A 14,187-nucleotide genomic window follows, 5' to 3' on the forward strand; every position below is an offset into this window, starting at 1 on the left:
TATTGCAACTATGAAAACTGTATGTACAAGAGGTGGTATAGAATGTACAAAGAGGGGGGGGGGGTGGAGCAGAGAGATACAGACCTCAAGGAGGCAAAAAGGAAATCCACTTAAGGAGATCATCCCTGAAACTAGCCTTAATTCTATGAGCTAATAAAGAAATATCATGGATAAATCCAGCTCTCCATTTCCTGAACTTTGGCTGTTCCTGGTTGAAAACTTTTGCATTTCTGGTGGTCCAGATATTCCAACAGGCAGTGAATACAACCTCAGCAAAGAACGGATGGGGGAAGTTCTTTCTAGCTGGAGCAGTAGCAGTCTACATAGAAGACCCCTGCCAAGTGATCTGTAGGTAGTTCCAAACCCTGATACTGAACAGGCATGTGAAAAATAAATGATCTCTGTCTTCCTTGACTCTGGCATGGCATAACACACAGAGATTAGAATCAGAAACCTTCCAGGGACGCCGTTCCAGCATGTCCTGTGTGTTCAGCCTATCCATAATGAGCATCCAGGCAAACATCTTAACTTTCATGGTACAACAACTTTTCCATATCCAGTTAAGCAGAGGGTTAGGCACAATACTGCTATGAACATGAGCATAGTAGGCCATGGGTGTATAGCCCTTAGCATCCTTGCGCCATACCCATCTGTCAAAGGCATGGTGATCCAGATCCAGATCGAGAACTAAAGATTGGATAGCAGACAGTTCCTGATAAGCTTGAGCAGATAGTGGAAGGTGAAACAGAGAGAGCAGACGATCTTCAGAAAAAGCAGCAAAAACTTCTTGAGCTGTGCAAAAAGGATCAGCTACAAAGGAGAACAATCGCTGGAACCGAACTGCCAAAGGCATAGTGGAGTTGCCAAGTAGCCAGGAATCAGACCAGAACAAGAATGAATCACCCTTATTAGGCAAGACATAAGTAACAGCTCTGAATTGGTCAAGACGCTTGCATATGTCCTTCCACCAAAAGGAGCCACAAAGTGCAGTGCCCTGAGGTACAGTGTGGTGGTAGTAAGTGTTCCAAATCAGATGAACCCATGGGATATCAGCATGATTAAGGAATTTAGCAGCATGTTTGAGCAGAAGAGCTTCATTCTGAACGGCTAGATTCACAATCGCTAACCCCCCTTTATTCTTAGGCCTGCATACCAGTGGCCAACCAGCAAGAGAGGGTGCATGATCATTCCCATTTCTTCGCCATAGGCATTGACGTTGAATCCGCTCCGATTGCTTCAGAATCCCTGGTGGCAGAGCCAGACTGCATAAGAAGAAGAGGGGAACAACAGACAATGCTGAGTTGACATATTGCAATCTGCCCCCCCTGAGCAAGAAATGAGGAACTAGCACTGAGCCTTCTTTCCATTTTATCCACCAGAGGCATGAGATCGATGATTCGGGGTTTAGTGATTCCAACAGGCAGTCCCAGATATGTGAAGGGTAGAGTTCCCACTTTATAGCCAATGGAATCCGCCAGATCCTGCAGATGCTGAGAAGGAATGTTGACAGGTAAGAGGGCAGATTTGTGATAATTGACCTGTAACCCACTAGACTGAGAGAAAAGCAAAAGCATTTCCTTAAGCTGCAATAATTGTGATTTGTCAGCTGGTAAGATGATGAGAGTATCATCAGCATATTGCACTATAGGGTAATCTGTATCATGGGTAGGAATGGGCAGCTGAATCAGTCCATCCACCCGCAGTTTATTGACCAGAGTTTGTAGAAAATCAGCAGCAATAGCAAACAGCAAAGGGGACAAAGGATCTCCCTGTCTGACACCTTTTTTGCACATGAACTTCTTCCCAGGCACACCATTGATTAGAACTGAAGAAGATCCAGAGGCTAGAAGCTGCTTGACCCAAAGGATCCATCGATCATTAAAGCCCTTGGCTCGAAGAATCTGTAAGATGAATGCATGCTCCACAGAATCAAACGCCTTTTCAAAATCCAACTTAAGGATAACTATAGGTTTCTTGGATTGATGACATTGATGTAGGTACTCGAGAGTCCAGCCCACACAATCCTGAATAGTTCTGGATTTGATAAAACCATATTGATTCTTATGAAGACATTCAACAATCTGCAATTGTAGCCGATTGGCAAGCATTTTGGACAAAAATTTAAGACCCATGCCCGTAAGAGATATTGGTCTATAATCTCCCACCTGTTCAGGTGACCTGGTTTTGGGAATGAGTGTAATATAGGAAGAATTCATGTTTACTAGCTGAGCCTGACCAGCATGAAATTCAGCAGCAAGTTGATAAAACTCAGGGGAAATAATATGCCAGCATTTTTTGAAAAAAAAGTCCATTGAAACCATCAGGTCCAGGGGCTTTGTCAGTAGGCATATGATGCACAGTTTTATCCATCTCAGATTTGGAAAAGGGCTCGGTGAGAATGTCAAGACCCTGAACTTCCTCCAGTAGGGAGTCAAGGTCAAAAGCCATATTAATGCCAAGAGAAGTTCCCATGCGATCCTTGAAAGATGCCCAGAAGCATGCAGCAATTTGATCATGATCAAAGATAATAGACCCATCAGTTAACTTGAGAGAGGCAATAGAATTCTTCTTGTACCTTTCAGTGGCCATAGCATGAAAGAATTTGGTATTTTCCTCACCAACCTTGATGAATCGAATAGTGGCCCTCTTCTTCCAGTATAAACATTGAAGGTGTAGTAGATGTTCCAAATGCAGTTTAACTAGATTCCTGAAGTTAGCTTCCGGCTTGAATAAGTATCTCAGCTCTTCCAGCTCATCCAAGCATAGCACCACTTGGTTACATCTGGAAATAAGGTGCGTTAACTGAGATAGGGACGTCTGCCATTTCTTCAGAGCCTGGCGAAGATGCTTCATCTTATCCATGATAATAGCAGATATGTGAGTCTTTCATGAAGGAATGAGCCACGATTACTGCTACTGTGTTTCATCACCCTTTCCTCTTCAGGGGAAAACCAACGCAAGCTCAAGAGGCAGCAAGAAGAATTTCTGGCGCCGTTGCCGGGGAGTATCAAGTCAAGAATAGTCTTCCTTCAACGTGTCAATTTCTGGCACCGGGGACTATTCTAAGTGAAGCTTATCCAAGTAACTGTTGCAAACTCATCTCTTGCATTTACTTTTTTTGCCTCTCGTTTTCCTCTCTCCCACTTCTGAAAAACAAAAATTTACAAACATATTTGCCTTTTTCGTTCTCCCTTTTCTTTTGCTTGCTTTCTGTTCGCTTGTGTGCTTGTGTGCTTGTTGAAGTCACCATGACTGAAAACACCGAACTTTGTGACTTCTCGAATACTAATAATAATGATTTTATTAGTACTCCGATTGCTCCCGCCACTAGTGGGGAATCATATGAAATCAATGCTGCGTTGCTGAATCTTGTTATAAAAGAGCAATTTTCCGGCTTTCCTAGTGAAGATGCCGCATCCCATCTTAATACCTTCATTGAGTTATGCGATATTCAAAATAAGAAAGATGTGGATAATGATGTGATTAAATTTAAGCTATTTCCGTTCTCATTGCGAGATCGAGCAAAAACTTGGTTTTCATCTTTACCCAAAAATAGCATTGATTCTTGGAACAAGTGTAAAGATGCTTATATATCGACGTATTTTCCACCTGTTAAGATTATTTCTCTCCGTAATGATATCATGAATTTTAAGCAACTAGATCATGAACATGTTGCACAATCTTGGGAGAGAATGAAATTGATGATTAGAAATTGTCCCGCTCATGGCTTGAGTCTTTGGATGATTATACAAATCTTCTATGCTGGTTTGAATTTTGCTTCTAGAAATATCTTGGATTCCGCCTCCGGTGGAACTTTCATGGAAATCACGTTAGGAGAAGCCACAAAACTCCTAGACAATATCATGAACAAACTATTCTCAATGGCACACTCAAAGGTCACCTACTAGTAAAAAGTGCATGTTATAGAAGAAATTAACTCTTTGAGTGCTCAGATGGATGAGTTAATGAAATTTTTTGCTAGTAAATGTGCTCCTTTAGATCCAAATGATATGCCCTTGTCTTCCTTGATTGAGAGTAGCAATGAGAGCTTGTATGTTAATTTTGTTGGTAGGAATAATTTTGGCAACAACAATGCTTTTAGAGGAAACTATATTCCTAGGCCTTTTCCTAGTAATCCCTCTAATAACTTTGGAAATTCCTACAACAATGCTCATGGAAATTACAATAAATTACCCTCTGATCTAGAGAGTAATATTAAAGAGTTTATCAACTCGCAAAAGATTTTCAATGCGTCCATAGAAGAAAAATTGCTCAAAATTGATGACTTGGCTAGGACTATGGATAGAATGTCTCTTGATATTGATGCTTTGAAATTGAGATGTTCTCCTCCCAAGATCAATATGGATAAAACTTTAAAAGCTATGCGTGTTTCCATGAATGAGAGTAAAGAAAGAACCACCCAAATTCGTGCTAGACATGAATGGCTTAGAAAGGCGTGTTCTCGTGATGAGAATCACGAAGATCTTAAAGTGCTTGGTGTGACTCCCATTCAATCCTTGTTTTCTAATGTCAAACCTAATGATGATGGGGCTGGATATGATTCCACGTTGGTTGGGAGATGCCCCAATAATTCGGAGTCTATCTATCTTGATGCTAAAAGCATTGAAAGTGGAGTAGAGGATATCAAAACTTTGAGTAGTAATGAAATTACTACTTTGGATTTCAAGGAATTCAATTATGAGATTTGCTCTTTGATTGAATGTATTTCCTTGATGCAATCCATGCTAAACTCTCCACAGGCTTGTAGCCAAAACAAGGCCTTTACCGATCATATCGTCGATGCTATGATGAAATCTCTTGGAGAGAAACTTGAGTTGGAAGTTTCTATTCCTAGAAAACTTCATGATGAGTGGGAAACTACTATCAAAATCAAGATTTAAAACTATGAATGCAATGCTTCGTGTGATTTGGGTGCTAGTGTTTCCGCTAATCCAAAGTCTTTATGTGATGTTCTAGGCTTCAATGAGATTGATGAGTGCTCTCTTAATTTGCATCTTGCGGATTCTACTGTTAAGAAATCTATGGGAAGGATCAATGATGTTCTGATTATTGCATATAATAACTATGTACCCGTAGATTTCATTGTGCTTGATATTGATTGCAATCCGACATGTCCTATCATTCTTGGTAGACCTTTCCTACGGACTATTGGTGCTGTCATCGATATGAAGGAAGGGAATATTAGATTTAAATTTCCATTAAAGAAGGGCATGTAACATTTTCCTAGAAAGAAAATAAGATTGCCTTATGAATCCATAATGAGGGCTACTTATGGTTTGAGCACAAAAGACGACGATACTTGATTCTATCGCCTTATGCCTAGCTAAGGGCGTTAAACAATAGCACTTGTTGGGAGGCAACCCAATGAATTTACCTTTTCTTTTTGCTTTCTGTTTTGTTGTGTCCACACCATCATAATTCTGTTATGATTGTGTTTTTTGTGTTTCTTTTTGTGTTTGTGCCAAGTAAAACCTTTATGACTAGTTTTGGTGATGGTTGTTTGATCTTGCTGAAAAAGACAGTAACTTTGTGCTCACGATTTTTTTTAATTCCTATCCAGAAAGAGATTTTAAGTTGATTCTTTTTGCTTCTGGTTGATATGCCAATTTTCATAATTTTCATAAGTTTTTTGATATACCAGAAGTATACGAAGTATACAGATTGCTACAGACTGGTCTGTTTTTGACAGATTCTGTTTTTGTTGTGTTGATTGCTTATTTTGATGAAACTATGGATAGTATGGGGGGGGGGGTACTAGCCATGGAAAAGTGAGAATACAGTAATATAGCACCAATACAAATAGAAATCAAGTTTTATACAGTACCTAAAGAGGTGGTGGTTTGTTTTCTTGTGCTAATGATATCACGAGTTTCTCTTTAAGTTTTGTGCTGTAAAGTTTTCAAGTTTTGGGTGATGTTCTCATGGACAATGGGATAAAGAGTGGAAAGCTCTCAAGCTTGGGGATTCCCAAGGCATCCCAAGCCAAATTGAAGGACACCAAAAATCCTAAGCTTGGGGATGCCCCAGGAAGGCATCCCCTCTTTCGTCTTCAATCCATCGGTAACGTTACTTGGAGCTATATTTTTATTCACCACATGATATGTATTTTTCTTGGAGCATCGTGTATTATAGGAGTCTTTTCTTTTTGTTGTGTCACAATCATCCTTGCTGCACACCTTTTTGAGAGAGACATACACTCATCGTGATTTTGCTAGAATACTCATTGAGCTTCGCTTATATCTTTTGAGCTACATAACTTTGCTCTAGTGCTTCACTTAGATCTTTTTAGAGCACGACGGTGTCATATTTTGGAGAAATAAGAACTCTGGATCTTCACTTATATCTTTTTGAGAGTGCTCTCTCAGAGTAACTTGGTAATTGGCTTGTGCTATGAAAGTAGTCCTAAAGATGATAGGCATCCAAAGAGGATCTAATAAAAGCTTCCATATTCATGTGCATTAATTATAAAGAGAAGTTTGATTCCTCTCAATTAGTTTTGAGACATGGATTTGGTAATTAGAGTCATGTTAGTATGGTTCCATGAATCTAGAAATACTTGTGTTGAAGTTAGTGATTCCCGTAGCATGCATGTATGGTGAACCGCTATGTTAGGAAGTCGGAGTATAATTGATTTATTGATTGTCATCCTTTGTGTGGCGGTCGGGATTGCGCGATGGTTAACACCTACCAACCCTTCCCCTAGGAGTATGCGTTTAGCACTTTGCTTTGATTACTAATAAAACTTTCGCAATAAGTATATGAGTTCTTCATGACTAATGTGAGTCCATGGTATAGATGCACTTTCACCTTCCACCATTGCTAGCCTCTCTAGTGCCGCGCAACTTTCGTCGGTGCACAAACCCACCATAAACCTTCCTCAAAACAGCCACCATACCTACCTACTATGGCATTTTCATAGCCATTCCGAGATATATTGCCATGCAACTCCCACCGTTCCGTCTCATGACTTGTGCTGTCACTTTCATATTGCCATTGCATGATCGTAATATAGCTAGCGAGATGTTTCAACGTCATACGCCAAGCTAGATCGTTGCACATCCCGGTACACTACCGGAGGCATTTCCTATAGAGTCATCATTGCTCTAAGTGTTGAGTTGTGAGTAAATAAAAGTGTGATGATCATCATTATTAGATCATTGTCCCATGTGAGGAAAAATGAAAAGAGGCCAAAGTTGCCCACAAAAAAAATGAAAAGAGGCCAAAGACCCCAAACAAATAAAAGGAAAAAATAAAAAAATGAGAGAAAAAGAGAGAAGGGACAATGCTACTATCTTTTTCCACACTTGTGCTTCATAATAGCACCATGTTCTTCATGCTAGAAAGTCTCTCGTTTTTACACTTCCATATACTAGTGGGAATTTTCATTATATAACTTGGCTTGTATATTCCAATGATGGGCTTCCTCAAAATTGCCCTAGCTCTTCGTGAGCAAGCAAGTTGGGTGCACACCCACTAGTTTTACGATTGAGCCTTCACACACTTATAGCTCTAAGTGCATCCGTGAATGGTAATCGCTACTCATTCACATTGATATCTATTGATGGGCATCTCCATAGCCCGTTGATATGCCGAGTCGATGTAACCATCTCCTCCTTTTTTCCTCAGAACCTCCACCACACTCTATTCCACCTATAGTGCTATATCCATGGCTCACGTTCATATATTGCGTGAGAGTTGAAAAAGGTTTGAGAAAGTAAGAGTGCGAAAAAAACTACTTGGCCAATACCGGGGTTGTGCATGATTTAAAATCGTTGTGTGGGGATGATGGAGCATAGCCACACTATATGATTTTGTAGGGATAACTTTCTTTGGCCTTGTTATTTCGAAAGTTCATGATTACCTTGCTAGTTTGCTTGAAGTATTATTGTTTTCATGTCAATAGCAAACTATTGTTTTGAATCTTATGGATCTGAACATTCATGTCACATGAAAGATGTTGCAAAGGAAAAATATGTTAGGTAGCATTCCACATCAAAAATTCAGTCTTTATCACTTCCCTACTCGAGGACGACCATGAGTTAAGCTTGGGGATGCTTGATACGTCTCCAACGTATCTATAATTTTTATGGTTCCATGCTATTATCTTGTAAACTTTGGATGTTTTGTATGCATTTTATATATTTTTTGGTACTAACCTATTAACTCAGTGCCAAGTGCCCGTTCGTGTTTTTTCCGTGTTTTTGACCCTTTTCAGAGAAGAATATTAAATGGAGTACAAACGGAATTAAATCTTCGGAATGATTTTTTCCGTAACAGAAGATACGCAGGGAACTTGAGAACCAAGGCAAAGGATCCCGGGGGAGGCCACAAGCCCCCTAGCCGCGGCCTGGGGGGCCGCCTACCATGCTTGTGGGTCCCCGTGGCTCCTTTTCCCTACTTCTTCTGCCTATAAATTCCCTAAAAATCTGAAACCACATGAGACAGCCACAAAAATACTTTTCCGCCGCCGCAAGCTTCTGTCTCCGCAAGATCCCATCTGGGGCACGTTCTGGTGCCCTGCCGGAGTGGGATTCGGACATGGAGGGCTTCTTCATCAACACCATTGCCTCTCCGATGATGCGTGAGTAGTTCACCATAGACCTTCGGGTCCATAGCTAGTAGCTAGATGGCTTCTTCTCTCTCTTGGATCTTCAATACAAAGTTCTCCATGATCTTCATGGAGATCTATCCGATGTCATCTTCTTTTGCGGTGTGTCTGTCGAGATCCGATGAATTGTGGATTTATGATCAAATTATCTATGAATTTTATTTGAGTCTCCTCTGATCTCTTATATGCATGATTTCGTATCCTTGTAATTCTCTTCGAGTTGTGGGTTTTGTTTGGCCAACTTGATCTACAATTCTTGCAACGGGAGAAGTGCTTGGTTTTGGGTTCATACTGTGTGGTGTCCTCACCTAGTGACAGAAGGGGTAGCAAGGCACGCATCTTGTTGTTGCCATCAAGGGTAAAAAGATGGGGTTTATATCTATTGCATGAATTTATCCCTCTACATCATGTCATCTTGCTTAAAGCGTTACTCTGTTTGTTATGAAATCAATACACTAGATGCATGCAGGATAGCTGTCAATGTGTGGAGTAATAGTAGTAGATGCAGACAGTATCAGTCTACTTGTCTCGGACGTGATGCCTATATGTATGATCATTGCCTTAGATATCATCATGACTTTGCGCGATTCTATCAATTCCTCGACAGTAATTCGTTCACCCACCATAATACTTTCTATCATGAGAGAAGCCTCTAGAGAACACTATGGCCCTGGGTCTACTTCACATCATATTTTCAGCTCTATACTTTCACTTTGTTGCACTTTCCGCCTTCAGATCTCACTTTGCAATCAATCGTGAAGGGATTGACAACCCCTTTATAGCGTTGGGTGCAAGTTTGTTTGTTTTTGCGCAGGTACTTTGGAGACTTGCCTTGATACTCCTACTGGATTGATACCTTGATTCTCAAACTGAGGGAAATACTTACTGCTACTGTGCTGCATCACCCTTTCGTCATCAAGGGAAAATCCAACGCAAGCTGAAGAGGTAGCAGTCTCCAACGTGTATATAATGTTTGAGGGTTCCATGCTATTATCTTGTGAACTTTGGATGTTTTATGTGCATCGATATGCTATTTAATATTTTTTAGTGACTAACCTATTAACTCAGTGCCAAGTGCCAGTTTCTGTTTTTTCCGTGTTTTTGACCTTTTTCAGAGAAGAATATTAACTAGAGTCCAAACGGAATAAAACCTACGGGATGCTTTTTTCCATAACAGAAGATATGTAGGGCACTTGAGAACCAAGGCAGGAGACCTCGGGGGAGGTCACGAGCCCCCTAGCCGCGGCCTAGGGGGGCCGCGCCTGGCAGGCTTGTGGGACCCACGTTGCTCCTTTGCCCTACCTCTTTCATCTATAAATTCTCTAAAAATCCAAAACCACGAGAGAGAGAGCCACGAAAATACTTTTCCGCCGCCGCAAGCTTCTGGCTCCGCAAGATCCCATCTAGGGATCGTTCTGGTGCCCTGCCGGAGGGGGATTCGGACACGGAGGGCTTCTTCATCAACATCATTGCCTCTCCGATGATGCGTGCGTAGTTCACCACAGACCTTCGGGTCCATAGCTAGTAGCTAGATGGCTTCTTCTCTCTCTTGGATCTTCAATACAAAGTTCTCCATGAGCTTCATGGAGATCTATCCGATGTAACTTCCTTTTGCGGTGTGTTTGTCGAGATCCGATGCATTGTGGATTTATGATGAGATTATCTATGAATATTATTTGAGTCTTCTCGGATCTCTTATATGCATGATTTCGTATCCTTGTAATTCTCTTCGAGTTATGGGTTTCGTTTGGCCAACTTGATCTATAATTCTAGCAATGGGAGAAGTGCTTGAATTTTGGGTTCATACCATGCGGTGTCCTCACCTAGTGAGAGAAGGGGTAGCGAGGCACGCATTGTGTTGTTGCCATCAAGGGTAAAAAGATGGGGTTTATATCATATTGCATGAATTTATCCCTCTACGTCATGTCATCTTGCTTAAGGCGTTACTCTGTTTGTTATGAGCTCAATACACTAGATGCATGATGGATAGCGGTCGATGTGTGGAGTAATAGTAGTAGATGCAGAAAGTATCGGTCTACTTGTCTCGAACGTGATGCCTATATGTATGATCATTGCCTTAGATATCATCATAACTTTGCGCGATTCTATCAATTGCTCGACAATAATTCGTTCACCCACCGTAATACTTGCTATCATGAGAGAAGCCTCTAGTGAACACTATGGCCCCCGGGTCTACTTGACATCATATATGCAGATCTACAAAGTTACTTTGTTGCACTTTTCACCTTCAGATCTCACCTTGCAAATAATCGTGAAGGGATTGACAACCCCTTTATATCGTTGGGTGCAAGATTGTTTGTTTTTGCGCAGGTACATTGGTGCCTCATCTTGATACTCCTACTAGATTGATACCTTGGTTCTCAAACTGAGGGAAATACTTATTGCTACTGTGCTGCATCACCCTTTCCTCTTCAAGGGAAAAACCTTGGGCGACTCAGATTTAGTGTCTCAGCAGGTGCTAGGTAACTGGGATTCCAAGGATCCATTAATGACGGCTTACAGGCAGGTGGTGATCGAGGTGGCGGGTTATTTCCATGGCTATCAAGTTGATCATATTGATCGTCGACAGAACGAGGAGGCTGATGCCCTTTCTCGGCTCGGGTCGCAACGTAAGCCTGTCCCTCCTAATGTGTTCCTGGATGTTTTACACAACCCTTATGTGAAATTGCCTTCGGAAGAAGACATAGCAATTTCTGACCTAGAGTCACAATTGGTGGCGGCCCTCAGAGCAATTCCTGATTGGACGATACCTTACATGGCATATCTGGCTCGAGGCAAGTTGCCATCTGATGAAGTTTTCGCCAGACAAATCATGCGGCGATGCAAATCCATGGTTATACATAAAGGTGAGTTGCACAAACAAAGCACTTGTGGGATTTTCCAGCGTTGTGTTGCACCCAAAGAGGGGAGAGAGATTCTCAATGAGATACATGCGGGCGAATGTGGACATCATGTCGGGTCACAATCTCTGGTGTCAAAGGCTTTTCATCATGGTTTTTACTCGTTGACGGCTCATGCCGATGCTGAAGACATACTACGTCGGTGCGATGGATGTTAGAAGTTCGGATGTCAGGCGCACGTGCCGGCTCAGGAGCTGCGCATGATCCCCATTATGTGGCCTTTTGTAGTTTGGGGGCTTGACATGGTTGGTCCTTTTAAAATATCTTCGGACAAGAAGACACATCTGCTGGTGGCGGTTCAAAAATTTACCAAGTGGGTTGAAGCGGAACCAGTCAGCAACTGTGAAGCCGAAACGGCGGTCAAGTTCCTCAAAAAGCTGATCTTTCATTTTGGATTCCCTCATAGCATCATCACCGATAATGGTACTAATTTATATAAGGGGCAATGAAGGATTTTTGTGAGCGAGAGAACATCCGGCTTGATGTGTGTGTAGTAGCTCATCCACAATCTGATGGTGAGGTTGAGCGGGCAATCAAGGAGATATTGTGTGGGATCAAGCCCCGGCTCATTGTTCCTTTACAGCGCACTCCAAGTTGTTGGGTTGAAGAGCTTCCCTCTGTACTATGGAGTATCAGAACAACACCTAACATGTCTACTGGTTACACTCCTTTTTTCCTCGTCTATGGGGCAAAGGCGGTTCTTCCAAGTGATATGAAGCATGATTCCCCCAGAGTCGCCGCATATCTTGAAGCTGATAATGAGCAAGCAGACCAAGATTCATTGGATGCCCTGGAGGAGAAGCGTGATTTGGCTGCTGCATGATCGACGCTTTACGAGCAAGACCTACGTCGTTATCATAGTCGACGTGTTAAAAGCCAGGTCTTTCAGAAGGGCGACTTGGTGCTTCGATTGATTCAAGTTCATACGGGTTTGCACAAGCTTTCACCCCCCTGGGAAGGGCCTTTCGTTATCAGCAGAAACCTCCACAACGGCTCATATTACCTGATTGATCTGCGCCCCGACAAACCAACCACGGAGGTAGAAACGACCTGCCCCTGGAACATTGCTCATCTGCGACCCTACTATACTTAGAGCCATTGGATCCTTATCTATGTACATATTTAGATCATTGTGTACTCTTTACATTATATCAATAAAGCCGACGCCCATGAAATTCGGGGTCTCTACCGTTTCAGCCCACATGTGAGCATGAGTCTTTATTGATTAAAATTAAGTCGCCTAAGAGGATAAGTCGCCATTGGGGAGGCTATTCAAACATGGACGCTACTGCTACCAAAGAGAGTAAGTCGCCTTGGTGCAACCACTCAAGCATAGGTACCAGTAAAGCCAAAGAGGATCAAGTGCCATGATGCATGGTTCAAACATATGCGCCTATGTGTGATCATGAATGATAAAAACCGCCTTACTTGGGGGCTACTAGTTCCCAAGTCATTTAGCAGTAATAGCATTGTCTTCTGCCATCCTATGTCTGTTTTTCTTGATCATAGGTCATTTGGGGGCTTCCGACTCATTGAGTCCCGCCTTAATACCCTCTTGGCCAGCGAAAAATTAACGCATTACTGAATGGTTATACTGGACTATATGTTTTGCGACTCGCCCTTATGGCCCTGAACTCTTGGTGATTCAATACCAGTATTGGAACCTGAACTCCCAAGGTTAAAACATTGAGGTACTTGCGAGAGACAACATATGGAAAATAGACAAACCATGGGTTCACTGAACCTCCTTCACTGAATCTTGACTTGAGCCTGATCAACCAGTCTAAACACATAAAGGTTTTTGCAAAAACCTCTTTGGGTATGATTAGAGCCTTGCAAGCACATCTACCCGCCGTGACTCATGAAGCCGATTTATTTTACACCTTATATGGTTGTTATGCTTTCAAGCAGAAGATTCAACAGCAAAGACTAAACTCATCCAAAGAGGTGGTGGTCAAAGCGGGTGTATAACACTTCTTCAACTCGCCCAACCAAGGCGACTTCTATTGCAAAGGTAATGTCATGAAAATTTAAACATTAAGTGCATAGACAAAAGCAGCTGTTGGGCATGTCCCGAAACAACGATTACATGGCTCGTTAAGGCTAGAAACCTTCTATGTTACAACCCGGTGGAAAGATTTCACTAGGTTCAATCTCTTCTGCAGCCCGAAGCTTCAAAGAGCCACCACGTCTAAGCCGTCGCCGGCTCATCCTGTAATGAGGTTTCGGGGTCTTGGATCTGGAAGTTATCCACATCCCACGTGCAATTGATTAAGGCGTGAAATTCAGCTTCGTCTGTTAAGATGGGTGAGGGTCAACGTCAGGGTCAAAAAGAGGCTTACGGCGCTGAGGTGCTAAGTCCAAAGGCGCGAAGCTCGGAGTCGCCATGCATTTCCCTTCATCATCATAAGTAGATTGATATTTCATAAGAGCAAGGCTTTGAGCAAGGCGGCTTGCTGCAGGGCGAATGTCTTTTATGCATTGCGCGTAATCTTCTTGTGTGAATGCTGAGCCGTCATCTTTATATTCAGGGAAGCCGCCAGCTATTTCATTTTGCTTTAAGTTCCGGAAAATAAGCTAGTGCCTGACTCATGGCTGCCATCACCCCCTTGCGCGCGGATGATTTCCTTATTTCAG

The sequence above is a fragment of the Hordeum vulgare genome, chromosome 5H, assembly GCF_904849725.1.
Source record: "Hordeum vulgare subsp. vulgare chromosome 5H, MorexV3_pseudomolecules_assembly, whole genome shotgun sequence".
Taxonomy (NCBI): domain Eukaryota; kingdom Viridiplantae; phylum Streptophyta; class Magnoliopsida; order Poales; family Poaceae; genus Hordeum; species Hordeum vulgare.